This window comes from Pristiophorus japonicus, chromosome 23 (genome assembly GCF_044704955.1).
Source record: "Pristiophorus japonicus isolate sPriJap1 chromosome 23, sPriJap1.hap1, whole genome shotgun sequence".
Classification (NCBI taxonomy): Eukaryota; Metazoa; Chordata; class Chondrichthyes; family Pristiophoridae; genus Pristiophorus; species Pristiophorus japonicus.
Window position 1 is genome coordinate 66,361,487 of NC_091999.1, and position 15,044 is coordinate 66,376,530.

Below are 15,044 nucleotides of genomic sequence, written 5' to 3' on the forward strand. Positions count from 1 at the left end.
AGACAAGAAGGGAAAGGAGGTGGGGTAGCCCTGATAATAAAAGATGATATAAGGGCAGTTGTTAGAGGTGATATTGGCTCTAATGAACAAAATGTTGAATCATTGTGGGTGGAGATTAGAGATAGTAAGGGAAAAAAGTCACTGGTGGACGTAGTTTATAGGCCCCCAAATAATAACTTCATGGTGGGGCGTACAGTAATCAAGGGAATAATGGAGGCATGTGAAAAATGAATGGCAGTAATCATGGGGGATTTTAACTTACATATCGATTGGTCAAATCAAATCGCATGGGGTAGCCTTGAAGGGGAATTCATAGAATGCAGACGGGATTGTTTCTTAGAACAGTATGTTACAGAACCTACAAGGGAGCAAGCTATCTTAGATCTGATCCTGTGTAAGGAGACTGCAATAATAAACGATCTCCTAGTAAACGATCCTCTCGGAATTAGTGATCACAGTGTGGTTGAATTTATAATACAGATTGAGGGTGAGGAACTACTGTCTCAAACGAGCGTACTATGCTTAAACAAAGGGGACTAGAGTGGTTGAGGGCAGAATTGGCTAACGTAGACTGGAAACAAGACTAAACGGTGGCACAATTGAGGAACAGTGCAGGACCTTTCAGGAGTTCTTTCATAGTGCTCCACAAAAATATATTCCAGTGAAAAAGAAGGGAGGTAAGAAAAGGGATAACCAGCCGTGGATAACCAAGGAAATAAAGGAGAGTATCAAATTAAAAAGCAATGCGTATAAGGTGGCCAAGGTTAGTGGGAGACGAGAAGACTGGGAAAATTTTAAACGACAGCAAAGAATGACTAAGAAAGCAATAAAGAAAGGAAAGATAGATTATGAAAGTAAACTTGCGCAACACATAAAAACAGATAATAAAAGCTTTTACAGATATATAAAACAGAAAAGAGTGACTAAAGTAAATGTTGGTCGCTTAGAAGATGAGAAGGGGGATTTAATAATGGGAAATGTGGAAATGGCTATTACATTAAACAATTATTTTGCTTCGGTCTTCACAGTGAAAACACAAGAACCATGCCAAAAATTGCTGGTCACGGGAATGTGGGAAGGGAGGACGTTGAGATAATCACCATCAATTAGGGTTAGTGCTGCACAGGCTAATGGGATTCATGGTCGACAATTCCCCTGGTCGTGGTGAAATGCATCCCAGGCTATTAAAAGAGATGGTGGAAGTTATAGCAGATGCATTCGTTACAACGGATTGGAAAGCAGCTAATGAAAGCCTCTGTTTAAAAAAGGGGCAGACAAACGGCAGTTAACTATAGGCCGGTTACTTTAACATCTCTACTGGAGAAAATGCTTCAAGCTATCATTAAGGAAGAAATAGTGGGACATCTAGACAGGAATAGTGCAATCAAGCAGACGCAACGTGGATTCATGAAGGGGAAATCATGTTTAACTCGTTTACTGGAATTCTTTGAGAATATAACGAGCATGGTGGATATAGGTGTACCGATGGAAGTGGTGCATTTGGATTTCCAAAAGGCATTCGATAAGGTGGCACACAAAAGATTACTGCAGAAGATAAAGTTACGCGGATTCTTAGGAAATGTATTAACATGGATCGAGAATTGGCTGGCGAACAGAAAGCAGAGAGTCGGCATAAATGGGTCCTTTTCGGGTTGGAAATCGGTGGTTGGTGTGGTGCCACAGGGATCGGAGCTGGTACCACAAATGTTTACATTATACATAGATGACCTGGAAGAGGGGACAGAGTGTCGTGTAATTAAATGAGTAGATGATACAAAGATTAGTGGGAAAGCGGGATGTGTAGAGGACACAGAGAGGCTGCAAAGAGATTTAGATAGGTTAAGCGAATGGGCTAAGGTTTGGCAGATGGAATACAATGTCGGAAAATGTGGGATCATCAACCTTGGAAAAAAAACAATAAAAGGGAATATTATTTGCATCGGGAGAAATTACAACATGCTGCGGTGCAGAGGGACAAGGGGGTCCTGGTGCATTAATCCCCAAAAGTTTGTTTGCAGGTGCGGCTGGTAATCAGGAAGGCGAATGGAATGTTGGATATCATTGCGAGCGGGATGGAGCACAAAAGCAGGGAGGTCCTGCTGCAACTGTACAGGGTATTGGTGAGGCCGCATCTGCAGTACTGCGTCCAGTTTTGTCACCTTACTTAAAGAAGTATAATATAGCTTTGGAGGGTGTACAGAGACGATTCACTGGGCTGATTCCGGAGATGAGGGGGTTACCTTATGATGATAGATTGAGTAGACTGGGTCTTTATTCGTTGGAGTTCAGAAGGTTGAGGGGTGATCTTATAGAAACATTTAAAATAATGAAAGTGCTCGACAAGATAGAGGCAGAGAAGTTGTTTCCACTGGTCGGGGAGAATAGAACTATGGGGCACAGCCTCAAAATACGGTAGAGCCAATTTAAAATCGAGTTGGGAAGGAATTTCTTCTCCCTTAAGGTTGTGAATCTCTGGAATTCTGCCCAAGGAGGCAGCTGATGCTAGCTCATTGACTGTATTCAAATCACAGATAGATAGATTTTTACCAATAAGGAAATTAAGGGTTATGGGGAGCAGGCCGGTAAGTGGAGCTGAATCCACGGCCAGATCAGCCATGATCTTGATGAATGGCGGAGCAGGCTCGAGGGGCTAGAAGGGCTACTCCTGTTCCTAATTATTTTGTTCTTATGTTCTCCTGATTCAGTCGAGAATGCTGCAACTCAACCAAAGCCGATACCAAAGTTCAGAACCGTATTATTTTCCCCAAGTCGTTTCAAAAAGTTCCAGGACATACCAAATTCATGGTGATGATTTCCACAGACAGTTGCACATACACAGAGACATACATACAGACAGATAGACAGACACAGAGACACACACACAGACACACAGAACCAAAAATATACTTGCACCAACGGACATGCAGAGAGTGCCTTAGATAGATAGAGGGAGAGACAAGCTGAATCACTGTCGCTAATTTGGCTGATTGTTGCGTATGTATCGTGAATATGCAGATTAATAAAAATGAGAAAAAAAATCTCAGTGTTGAAACGTGTGGGACGTTATTCCATCTGTCTCACGATCAGTTTTGCAGAGACCTGGTTAAATTGTGAAATTGAATGAAAAATGCTGAGAACCACAGTCGGCAGGATTCAAACCTGGGCGGGGAAAGCCCAAAAGATTTCTAGTTCATCGCCTTAACCACTCAGTCACGACTACTGGTCCGCTGCCACTTTCAATGTTACTCAGATAAAACTCAGTCATCCATCTCTGTGCAGCAGACGGCACAGAATCCTCAAACAGTCTCTTTTTGCTAAAAATCTGGAAGAGGCAATCTCCCCTTCCTGTATTTTTGGTGTTCTTTCTTGCTCCGGAACTTTTTAACACGAATCGACACCAAGAAGCAGAAGGACAATTTAACATTTTGAAAATATTTCCTCCGCATCAGGGAACTGAACCCCAGACTCCCAAGTGACAGATAGGGATACTAACCACGAAACGAACGAGGTACTGACGAGTCTGATTTTGTCAAAGCAGGAATCGAGCTGTGAACAGAACTGCACACCATGAGAAGTCGAGATACACATTGAGAGACAGAGACAAACCGACAAACAGGGAGAGACAGACAGCGAGATAGAGACAACGAGAGACAGAAAGTGTGACACTCAGAAGGAGAGGCAGACTGAGTGAGAAAAAGTCTCAAACACATTCATATACAGAGATGTGTGTGTGTGCTCTATAAAGAGAGAGAAAGGGAAAGAGTGAGAGAAAGACGTTGATAGAGTGTGACAAGGAGAGAGACAGATAGAGAGAGAGCGACAAATAGAGCGAGAGACAAAGATATAAATAGCAAATGATGGAAATACTCAGCAGGTTAGAGACAGGAACTAACAGCGACAGCCAAAGAGAGACAGACAGGCAGAGACATAGACAGACAGAAATGGAGGGAAAGAGTGAGAAAGTCAGACAGAGAGACTGGGAGAATCCCATTCGAACAGAACTGGACACCGTGAGAAAGAGACAGACATATTGAGAGACAGAGACAAACCGACAAACAGGGAGAGACAGACAGCGAGATAGAGACAACGAGAGACAGAAAGTGTGACACTCAGAAGGAGAGGCAGACTGAGTGAGAAAAAGTCTCAAACACATACATATACGGAGATGTGTGTGTGTGCTCTATAAAGAGAGAAAAAGGGAAAGAGTGAGAGAAAGACATTGATAGAGTGTGACAAGGAGAGAGACAGATAGAGAGAGAGCGACAAATAGAGCGAGAGACAAAGATATAAATAGCAAATGATGGAAATACTCAGCAGGTTAGAGACAGGAACTAACAGCGACAGCCAAAGAGAGACAGACAGGCAGAGACATAGACAGACAGAAATGGAGGGAAAGAGTGAGAAAGTCAGACAGAGAGACTGGGAGAATCCCATTCGAACAGAACTGGACACCGTGAGAAAGAGACAGACATATTGAGAGACAGAGACAAATAGACAAACAGGGAGAGACAGACAGCTAGCTCGATACAAAGAGAGACAGAAAGTTTTAGACTGAAAGGAAGGGTCAGACTGAGTGAGAAAAAGACTCAAATACTTACATACACAGATATGTGTTTGCATGCTCCATAAAGAGAGGGAGGCATATTGTGATGGAATGACAAGAAAAAGACAGGGACAAAGAGAGAGACAAAGAGGGAGACAGATAGAGAGAAAGACAGAAAGAGAGAGAGACATAGCGACAAAAACAAAAAATGATGGAAATACTCATCAGGTTAGAGACAGGGATTAACAGAGACAGGCAGGACATGGACAGAGAGAGATGATGGGAAAGAGAGAGAGACAGTCGGACAGAGAGACTGAGAGAATCCCATTGGAACTGAACTGGACACCCTTAGAAAGAGACAGATTGAGAGACAGAGACAAACAGAGAAACAGGGACAGACAGAGCGAATCAGATAGAGGCAGACTGAGGGAGACAAAGACTCAAACACACAAACACATACACAGCCCATAAAGAGAGAGAAAGGCAGAGACTGAGTAACACAGATACATTTCACAATTTCATTTCATTATCTGCTCAAGGTGTCACAGAATCACAGAAAAATGCAAATGCAACAGATGGAAATCGGGTCTCACTGAGCAGAATGGTAAAAAAAATTCTGTTTAATTAAGAAAGTAGGTTCGAATCCACGCGGGTATAAACCCATTGGATTTTAAGTCCAACACCTTAACCACTCGGCCATCCTGATCGTATCAGCGGTTTGATTCTGTCTCTGTGAGAATCTGGGCTTCAACTCTACCCCCACAGACACACACGAACACATAGGGTTTCAGGGAGCATTTTGGAATTTTTTTTGTAATACTGACACGGGTGCAACTCACCTGCTGTTTTTCGAATAATGCTCTGGGAATTTTAACATCCACCCGTGGGTGCAGACGGAGCTTCAATTTAACATTTCATCCGCTGGTCAACAGCTTTAACAATGCACAATTCCACAAGGACTGCATTTGAGTGTCAGCCAAGATGATGTGCTCAAGTCTCAGGAGTGGGACTTACACACACAATCTCCTGATTCAGTCGAGAATGGAGCCACTGAACCGAAGCCGATACCAAATATCACAGCCGTATTATTTTCCCCAAGTTTTTTAAAAAGTTCCAAGACATATCAAATTCATGGTGATGATTTTCATAAACAGTTGTACATTCACAGAGACAAATATACAGATAGACATGCACGCATCAACATAGAAGCATAGAAATTAGTTGCACAAGTCGATCATTCGGCCCTTCGAGCCTGCACCACCATTCAATAAGATCATGACTGATCATTCAACCTCCGTACCCCTTTCCCGCTTTCTCTCCATAATCCTTCATCCCTTTAGCCGTCAGGGCCATATCTAACTCCCTTTTGAATATATCGAACGAACTGCCCTCAACAACTTTCTGCGGTAGAGAATTCCACAGGTTAACCACTCTTTGAGTGAAGAAGTTTCTCCTCATCTCGGTCGTCAATGGCTTACCCCTTATTCTTCGACTATGACGTTTCATTCTCGAACTCCCCAGCAAGTGGAGCATTCTTCCTGCCTCAAACCTGTCCAATCTCGTCAGAATTGTATATGTTTCTATGAGATCCCCTCTCATTCTTCTAAACTCCAGTGGATACCAGCCCAGTTGATCCAGTCTCTCCTCATATGTCAATCCTGCTATCCCGGGAATCAAGCTGGTGAACCTTCGCTGTACTCGCTCAATCGCGACGACGTCCTTCCTCAAAAACTGATCACAATATTCCAGGTGTGGCCTCACCAAAGCCCTGTACAACTGCAGTAAGACCTTCCTGCTCCGATACCCAAATCCCCTAGCTATGAAGGCGAACATGCCATTTGTCTTATTTACCGCCTTCTGCAACTGCATGCCAACTTTCAATGACTGATGTCCCATGACACCCAGATCAAGAAATACACAGAGTGCCTTAGACAAATAGATGGATGGACAGGCAGGGTCACTGTCGCTACTTTGGCTGGCTTTTGCGTTTATCTATTCGCATGTATCGTGACTATTGCATATTAATGTAAATGAGAATAAAATGTCAGTGTTAAAGTTTGGGACTTTATTCCATCTCTCTCAGATCAATTTTGCAGAGACCTGGTTAAATTGTGAAAGGGAATGAAAAGTGTATCGAACCATGGTCTGCAGGATTCGAACCTGAGCAAGGAAACCCCAATAAATTCCTAGTCCATTTTATTAACCACTCGGCCACGACTAGTAGCTTGTTGCCTTTTTAAATGTTACTCAGAGAATACTCAGTCATCCATCTCTGTACAGCAGACAGCCAAAGAATCCAGAAAAAGTCTCCGTTTGCTAAAAATCTGGAAGAGGCAATCTCCTCTTGCTGTATTTTTACTCTTCTATTTTGCTCTGGAACTTTTTAACATGAATCTTTTCCAAGAAACAAAAGGAAAATTCTACATTTAGAAAAAGCCTCCTCCCGTCGGGGAATTGAACACCAATCTCCCGCGTGACATGCGTTGATACTCACCACTGCATTAACGAAGAACTGACGAGTATGTGCTCTTTCAGAGCAGGAATCGATCTGTGAACAGAACTGACACCATGAGAAAGGGACAGGCACATTGACACACAGAGACAAACAGAGAAACAGGGAGAGACCGACAGCGAGATAGAGACAAAGAGACAGATAAAGTGTGAGACTGAGAGGGAGAGACAGACTCAGTGAGAAAAAACGCAGAGATGTGTGTGTGCTCTATAACGAGAGGGAGGGAAAGTGTGAAAGAAAGACAGAGATGAAGACAGGGACAAAGAGAGACACAGAAATAGACCGATCGAGAGAGACAGACACATAGAGAGAGAGAGCAATTGAGATAAAAAGAGAAAATGATGGAAATACTCAGCAGGTTAGTGACAGGGATTAACAGAGACAGGCAAAGAAAGACAGACAGGCAAAGAGGGATGAAGGGAAAGGAGAGCCAAATCGACAGGGAGGCGGAGAATTCCACTGCAGCAGAACTTTGACACCGTGAGAAAGAAAGAGACAGATTGAGAGACAGAGACAAACAGAGAAACATAGCAAATACGTGCAGCAGTGGGCCATTCGGACCTTCGAGCCTGCATCGCCATTCAATAAGATCATTGCTGATCATTCACCTCAGTACCCCTTTCCTGCTTTCTCTCCATAATTATTGATGCCTTTCGCCATAATGGCCATATCTCATAATTGAATATATGCAATGAACTGGCATCAACAACTCTCTGCGGTAGGGAATTCCACAGGTTAACAACTCTCTGAGTGAAGAGGTTTCTTCTCATCTCGGTCCTTAATGGCCTGCCCCTTATCCTTAGACCGTGTCCCCTGGTTCTGGACTTCCCCAACATCGGGAACATTCTTGCTGCATCTAACCTGTCAAGTCCCATCAGAATTTTTAATGATTCTATGACATCCCCTCTCATCCTTCTAAACTCCAGTGACGACATGCGCAGTCGATCCAGTCTCTCCACATATGTCAGTCCTGCCATCCCGGGAATCAGTCTGGTGAACCTTCGCTGCACTTGCTCAATAGCAAGAAAGTCCTTCCACAGATTAGGAGACCAACACTGATCACAATATTCCAGGTGAGGCCTCGCAAGGCCCTGTACAACTGCAGTAAGACCTCCGTGCTCCTATACTCAAATTCCCTAGCTATGAAGGCCAACATACTATTTGCTTTCTTCACCACCTGCTGTAACTGCATGCCAACTTTCAGTGACTGATGAACCATGACACGCAACTCCCGTTGCACCTCCCCTTTTCCGAATCTCCCGCCATACATATAATATTCTGCCTTCGTCTTTTTGCCACCAAAGTGGATAACCTCACATTTATCCACATTATACTGCATCTGCAACGCATTTGCCCACTTACCTAATCTGTCCAAGTCACCCTGCAGCCTCTTAGCGTCCTCCTCACAGCTCACACCGCCACCCTATTAGTATTATCTGCAAACTTGCAGATATTACACTCAATTCCTTCATCTAAATCACTAACGTATATTGTATATAGCTGCGGTCCCAGCACTGAGCCCTGTGGCACCCCACTAGTCACTGCCTGCTTTTCTGAAAAGGACCCGTTTATCCCGACTCTCTACTGCATGTGTGCCAACCAGATCTCTATCCATGTCAGTACATTATCCCCAGTACCAAGAGCTTTAATTTTGCACACCAATACGTGTGTGGGACCTTGGTGAAAGCCTTTTGAAAGTCCAAATAAACCACATACACTGGTTCCCCTTGTCCACTATACTAGTTACATCCTCAATAAATTCCAGTAGATTTGTCAAGCTTGATTTCGCTTTCATAAATTCATGCAGCTTGGACCGATCCTGTCACTGTTTAGCAAATGCGCTGTTACTTCATCTTTACTGATTGATTCCAACATTTTCCCCACGATTGATGTCAGGCTTACTGGTCTATAATTATCCATTTTCTATCTCCCTCCTTTTTTAACATGTGGTGTTACATTACATACTCTCCAGTCCATAGGAACTGATCTAGTGTCGATGGACTGCTGGAAAATGAGCACCAATGCATCCGCTTTTCTAGGGCCACTTCCTTTTGTACTTTCCCATGCGGACTTTCAGGCCCTGGGGATTTATTGGCCTTCAATCCCATCAATTTCAATAACACAATTACCTGACGAATAAGGATTTCCTTCAGTTCCTCCTTCTCGCTAGAACCTCGGTGCCCTTGTATTTCTGGAAGGTTATGCGTGTTTCCATTCGTACAGACAGAACCAAAGTAATTGTTCAACTGGTCTATATTTTCTTTGTTCACCATTATAAATTCACCTGAATCTGACTGCAAGGGACCTACTTTTGTCTTCCCTAATCTTCTCGACTTCACATATGTATAGAACTATATTATGTTCCCAACAAGCTTCCTCTCAGACTCTATTTTCCTCCTGCTAAATAAACCCTTTGTCCTCCTCTGCTGAATTCTAAATTATTCCCAGTCCTCAGGTTGCGGCTTTTTCTGGCCAATTTATATGCCTCTTCCTTGGATTTAACACTATCCTTAATATCCCTTGTTAGCCACGTTTGAGCCACCTTCCCAGTTTTATTTTTACTCCAGACAGGGAAATACATTTGTTGAAGTTCATCCATGTGATCTTTAAATGTTTGCCATGGCCTATCCACCGTCAACCCTTTAAGTATCATTCGCCAGTCGATTTTAGCCAATTCACGTCTCATTCCATCGACCTTACCTTTCCTTAAGTTCAGGATTCCAGTCTCTGAATTAACTGTGTCACTCGCCCCCTTAATAAAGAATTCTAACTTATTATGGTCACTCTTCCCCAAGGGGCCTCGCACAACAAGCTTGCTAATTAGTCCTTTCTCAATACACGTCACCCAGTCTAGGATGGCCAGCCTTCTCGATGGTCCCTCGACATATTGGTCGAGAAAGCCATCCCTAATACGCTCGAGGAAACCCTCCACCACCGTATTCATACCTGTTTGATTGCCCAATCTGCATGTAGAATAAAGTCGCCCTTGATAACTGCTGTATCTTTATGGCACGCATCCCTTATTTCCTGTTTGATGCTGTCCCCAAATTCACTACTACTGTTTGCTGATCTGTACACAACTCCTCGAGCGTTTTCTTCCCTTTGGTTTTCGGCAGCTCCACCCATACATGTTCCACATCATCCAAGTTTATGTTGTTCCTTACTATTGCCTTAATTTCCTCTTTAACCAGCAACACTTCCCCAACACCTTTTCATTACTGTCTATGCTTCCTGAATGTTGAATTCCCAGCCTTTGTCTCCCTGGAGCCATGTCTCCGTGATGCTAATTATAACATATTCATTAATTGCTACTTGTGCATTTATTTCGACCACCTTATTATGAGTACTCTTCATAATGAGGCACAGAGGCTCCAGGCTTGTTATTTTAACACATTGTGACCCTTTAGAAGTTTGCTGTAATATTTTTGATTTTTGCCGTGGGTTTCTCTGCCCTCCACCTTTACCTTTATTCTTTCGCTTCGGCGCCCATTCTACTTCCCTCCGTCTCCCGTCGCCCTGCCATATTACATTAAACACTCCCCAACAACCGGAGCAAATAGTCCCCCTTGGATATCGGTTCTGGTCCTGCCCAGGTGCAGACCTTCCGGTTGAGTTCTGCTCCCACCTCCCCCAGAACCGGTTCCAAAGTCCCAGGAACTTGATTCCCTCCCATCTGCACCACATTTCAAGCCACGTATTCATCTGAGCTATCCTGCGATTCCTGCTCCGACTAGCAGGTGGCACTGGTAGCAATCATGAGTTTGCGACCTCTGAGGTCCTACTTTTTAATTTAACTCCGAGCTCCCTGAATTCAGCTTGTCGGTCCTCAGAAAGAGTGTGTCAGAGAGTGACAGAGACTCAAACACATAAAGAAATACAGGGCTCTCTAAAGACGGAGAGTGAGGAGCACAGATACATTTCACAATCCCATTTCTTTGTCAGTTGAGGGAGTGACAGAGTTACAGATTCAATAGAAGGCATTTGAGTCTCACTGAGCAGGATGGGAGAAAATCGGTGTTATATTCAAGAATTACCAGGACTGCGGTTTGAAACCACGCTGGTATAAACCCCATTGGATCTTAAATGCAACGACTTATACACTTGGCCATTCTGGACTGGTGAACCTTCACATTCTATCTCTGTGAGAATCTGGGCTTGAGATCCACCCTCACAGACACACGCATACACAGAGGTTTTCAGTGAGCATTTCAGAATATTGATAGTAATATTGACACTGGGGCAACTCACTCCTCTTTTTTGAATAATGCTGTGGGAATGTTCACATTCACCGGAGAAAGCAGACGGAGCTTCAATTTAACATTTCATGCAAAAGTCAACAGCTTCAACAATGCAATATTCCCCAAGTACTGCACTTGACTGTCAGCGAAGAATATATGCTCAAGTCTCAGGAGTGGGACTTGAAGTCTAAAATGCTGCCGCTGAACCATAGCCGATAACAAATGTCACAACCGTATTATATTCCCCAAGTCTTTTTTAAAAGTTCCAAAACATACCAAATTCATGGTGATGATATGCACAGACAGTTGCACATAAACAGTGACATACATGCAGTTAGACAGACCCAGAGACACACAGACACACACATAACCAAAAATATACACGCATCAACGTACATAAATAGAGTGCCTTAGACATTAGAGGGATAAACAGGCTGAATCACTGTCGGTAATTTGGAAGATTTTTGGGTTTTTCTATCCGTATGTATCGTGGATATTGCAGATGAATGAAAATGAGAAAAAAGTGTCAGTGTTGAAAGGTGTGTGACGTTATTTCATCTTTCTCAGGTCAGTTTTGCAGGAATCTGGTAAAATTGTGAAATGGTATGAAAGATGCTGAAATCCGTAGACGACAAGATTCGAACCTGCGTGGGAAAACCCCAATGGATTGTTTGTCCGTCGCCTTCACCACCCAGCCACGACTATTGAGTTGCTGCATTTTTAAATCTTACTCAGATATAACACAATCATCCATCTCTCTGCATCAGAACGCCACAGAGTCCTGAAAAAGTCTCCGTTTCCTAAGAATTGGAAGAGCCAATCTCCTCTTGCTGTATTTTTACTCTTCTATGTTGCTCTGGAACATTTAATATGAATCTATACCGAATAACAGAAGTACAATTCTACATTTCGAAAATGCTTCCTCCTGCGTGACAGCCGGGGATACTCACGACTTTTCTAACGAGGAACTGACGAGTGTAGATTTTGAGACAGCAGGAATCAAGCTGTGAAAAATACTGGACGCCATGAGAAAGAGACAGCCACATTGAGATATAGACACAAACAGAGAAACAGGGAGAGACAGACAGTGAGCTCGAGAAATAGAGAGAGAGCAAGTGTGAGACTGAGAGGGATAGGCAGACTGAGTGAGACAAAGACTCAAACACACACAAACACTGAGATGTGTTTCATAAAGTAAGGGAGGCAAATAGTAATGTAAAGCCAGAGACAAAGAAAAAGAAATGGACAAAGAGAGCGACAAAGTGAGAGAGAGATATAGTGATAGAGAAGATAGCGAGAGAGAGACAGAGATAAAAACAGAAAATGATGGAAATACTCAACAGGTTAGCGACACAGGGTCGAACAGAGACAGGCAAAGAGAGACAGACAGGCAGAGACATCGACAGACAATGATGATGGGAAAGAGAGAGGCAGTCAGACAGAGAGACTGAGAGAATCCCATTGGAACTAGCTGGACACTGTGAGAAAGACACGGGCAGATTTAGAGACCGAGACAAACAGAGAAACAGGGAGAGACTGAGTGAGTCAGAGAGAGGCAGAGTGAGGGAGACAAAGACTCAAACACGCAAACACATGCACAGATCTCTAAAGAGACAGAGGTAGAGAGTGAGGCAGAGGCTGAGAGACACAGATACGTTTCACGATTCCATTTCTTTATCAGTTTAGAATGTCATAGAGTTACAGTAAAATGCAGATTCAACAGATTCTGACTGCAGTTGAACAGCGCCTTGGTGAGGCCTCAACTGGAATATTGTGTTCAGTTTGGTCTCCTAATCTGAGGAAGGACGTTCTTGCTATTGAGGGAGTGCAGCGAAGGTTCACCAGACTGAATCCCGAGATGGCTGGACTGTCATATGAGGAGAGACTGGATCAACTGGGTTTATATACATTGGAGCTTAGAAGGATGAGAGGGGATTTCATAATAACGTAAAGATTCTGGCGGGACGGGACAGGTTCGATGCGGGTGACTTGTTCCCGATGTTGGGGAAATCCAGAACCAGGTGACAGAGCCTTATGAGTGCCATGTCTCCGTGGTGCCAATTATATCATATTCATTAATTGCTGCCTGTGCAGTTAATTTGTCCACCTTATTACGAATACTCCTCGCATTGAGGCACAGAGCCTTCAGGCTTGTCTTTTTAACACAGTTTGTCCCTTTAGACTTTTGATGCAATGTGGCCCTTTTTGAAAGGAATGACAAGGGTGTATGCGGTTACAGGAGGACGTGAGCGGAAACAAACATAATACGACGGGAAGAGTACATACGTGATGGACCAGTATGAGATCAAAAAGAATGGAAATATAAGGGGAATATCTTTATCCATGTGCCAGAGAGAAGGAATCCTAACTGTAGCTCCACACCCAGTTGAAGATGGTTGCAAGGATAGCTGCGGGTTTGACAATACTACGGAAGGATGTGTCGTTGGAATAAACCCTGCCCAAACTGAACCCACACATTACAACTATCAAGGGCGAGGAGAATATTGTGCGGTAACGAGCCTGGGAACTTACGTTATTCCAAAACTGTTGGTGGCAGTGGGAAGAGCACGCATGACATACCAGGAAGACAATGACATGAAATATAAGCGATGAGATTCAGCAAGATTTTGATGTTTGCATGTAAGAGCAAGTGCAATCAATTCCCCTGTTTCTTGAATAATTAACTGAGCTCAAGAAATAACATTAAAAGATACTAAGAGCTGAAGGATTAAGCAAAATAACTGGACAGTGAAATAAAGGATAACCTGAAAAACCCGCCTTGGTACTTGAGATTATACATCCCTGGATAACGATCATTTCACATAACCAAGTGGCAGTGCAGATAGTAATAGCCTTGATTTGGTTGGTGATGTTATCTAACAAGTGCAACGATAGGCGAGGCTTAAAGGGAGCTGGGAACGGACACAGATAACATAAAATGTGAATTGTATAGCAAGATAGGAGTTAAATAAAAAGAATCATAAAAACGTGTATTTGGAATTGCCAATTGAGCCAGATTGGAGGAATCGCTGTACCAATCAATCATGTATTAATCAATCAGCATGTATTAATTGTAATTTGCGTAAATATAATTACGTAATGCTATAATTTGAAACTGAATTAAGTAAGATGACTCTGGCAGTATCTTCGAGCATTCCTTCAAGGGTAGCTCCCCTGCGGGCTTGTATTAATAAAACCTGCATTTCGTTTTAGGCTAACAGAATCCGAGTGGTGGTTTGAAGTTAACCCTAACAAGGTTAGAGAGATAGGGAGAGCTGTAGGAGCTCGAGGATTTTAGAGAGATAGGGAGTGGTGTAGGTCTGGAGGAAGTTACAGAGATAGGGAGGGTTGTCGGGGCTGGAGGAGTTTAGAGATAGGGAGGGGCGGGGCCATCGAGGGAATTGAACACGAGGCTGGGAATTTTAAAATCAGCGCCTCGCTGGGGCCGAGGAGGCAGGAGAAGTGCAGGAACACAACCCCCTCACTAACTACCCTGCACAAACCCTCATCATCTGTTAAATCACCTGGAGTTCCACCGACACTCCTCCCCCTCTCTCATGGTATGTATCTACTCACTGCCTCTCTCAAAGCTTATCTCCTATTGACAATCCGTGTGAGTGCCCTCGTTGTCCCAGAATTGTTCCCCGTGGACACCGACTGACATTCCCCGTGCCTCCGCCGCCCTCCTCCTGTTCTGTGACGGCCGACAAATTCAGGTTGTGTTCCAGTCAGCAAGCAAAAGATCGGGGCA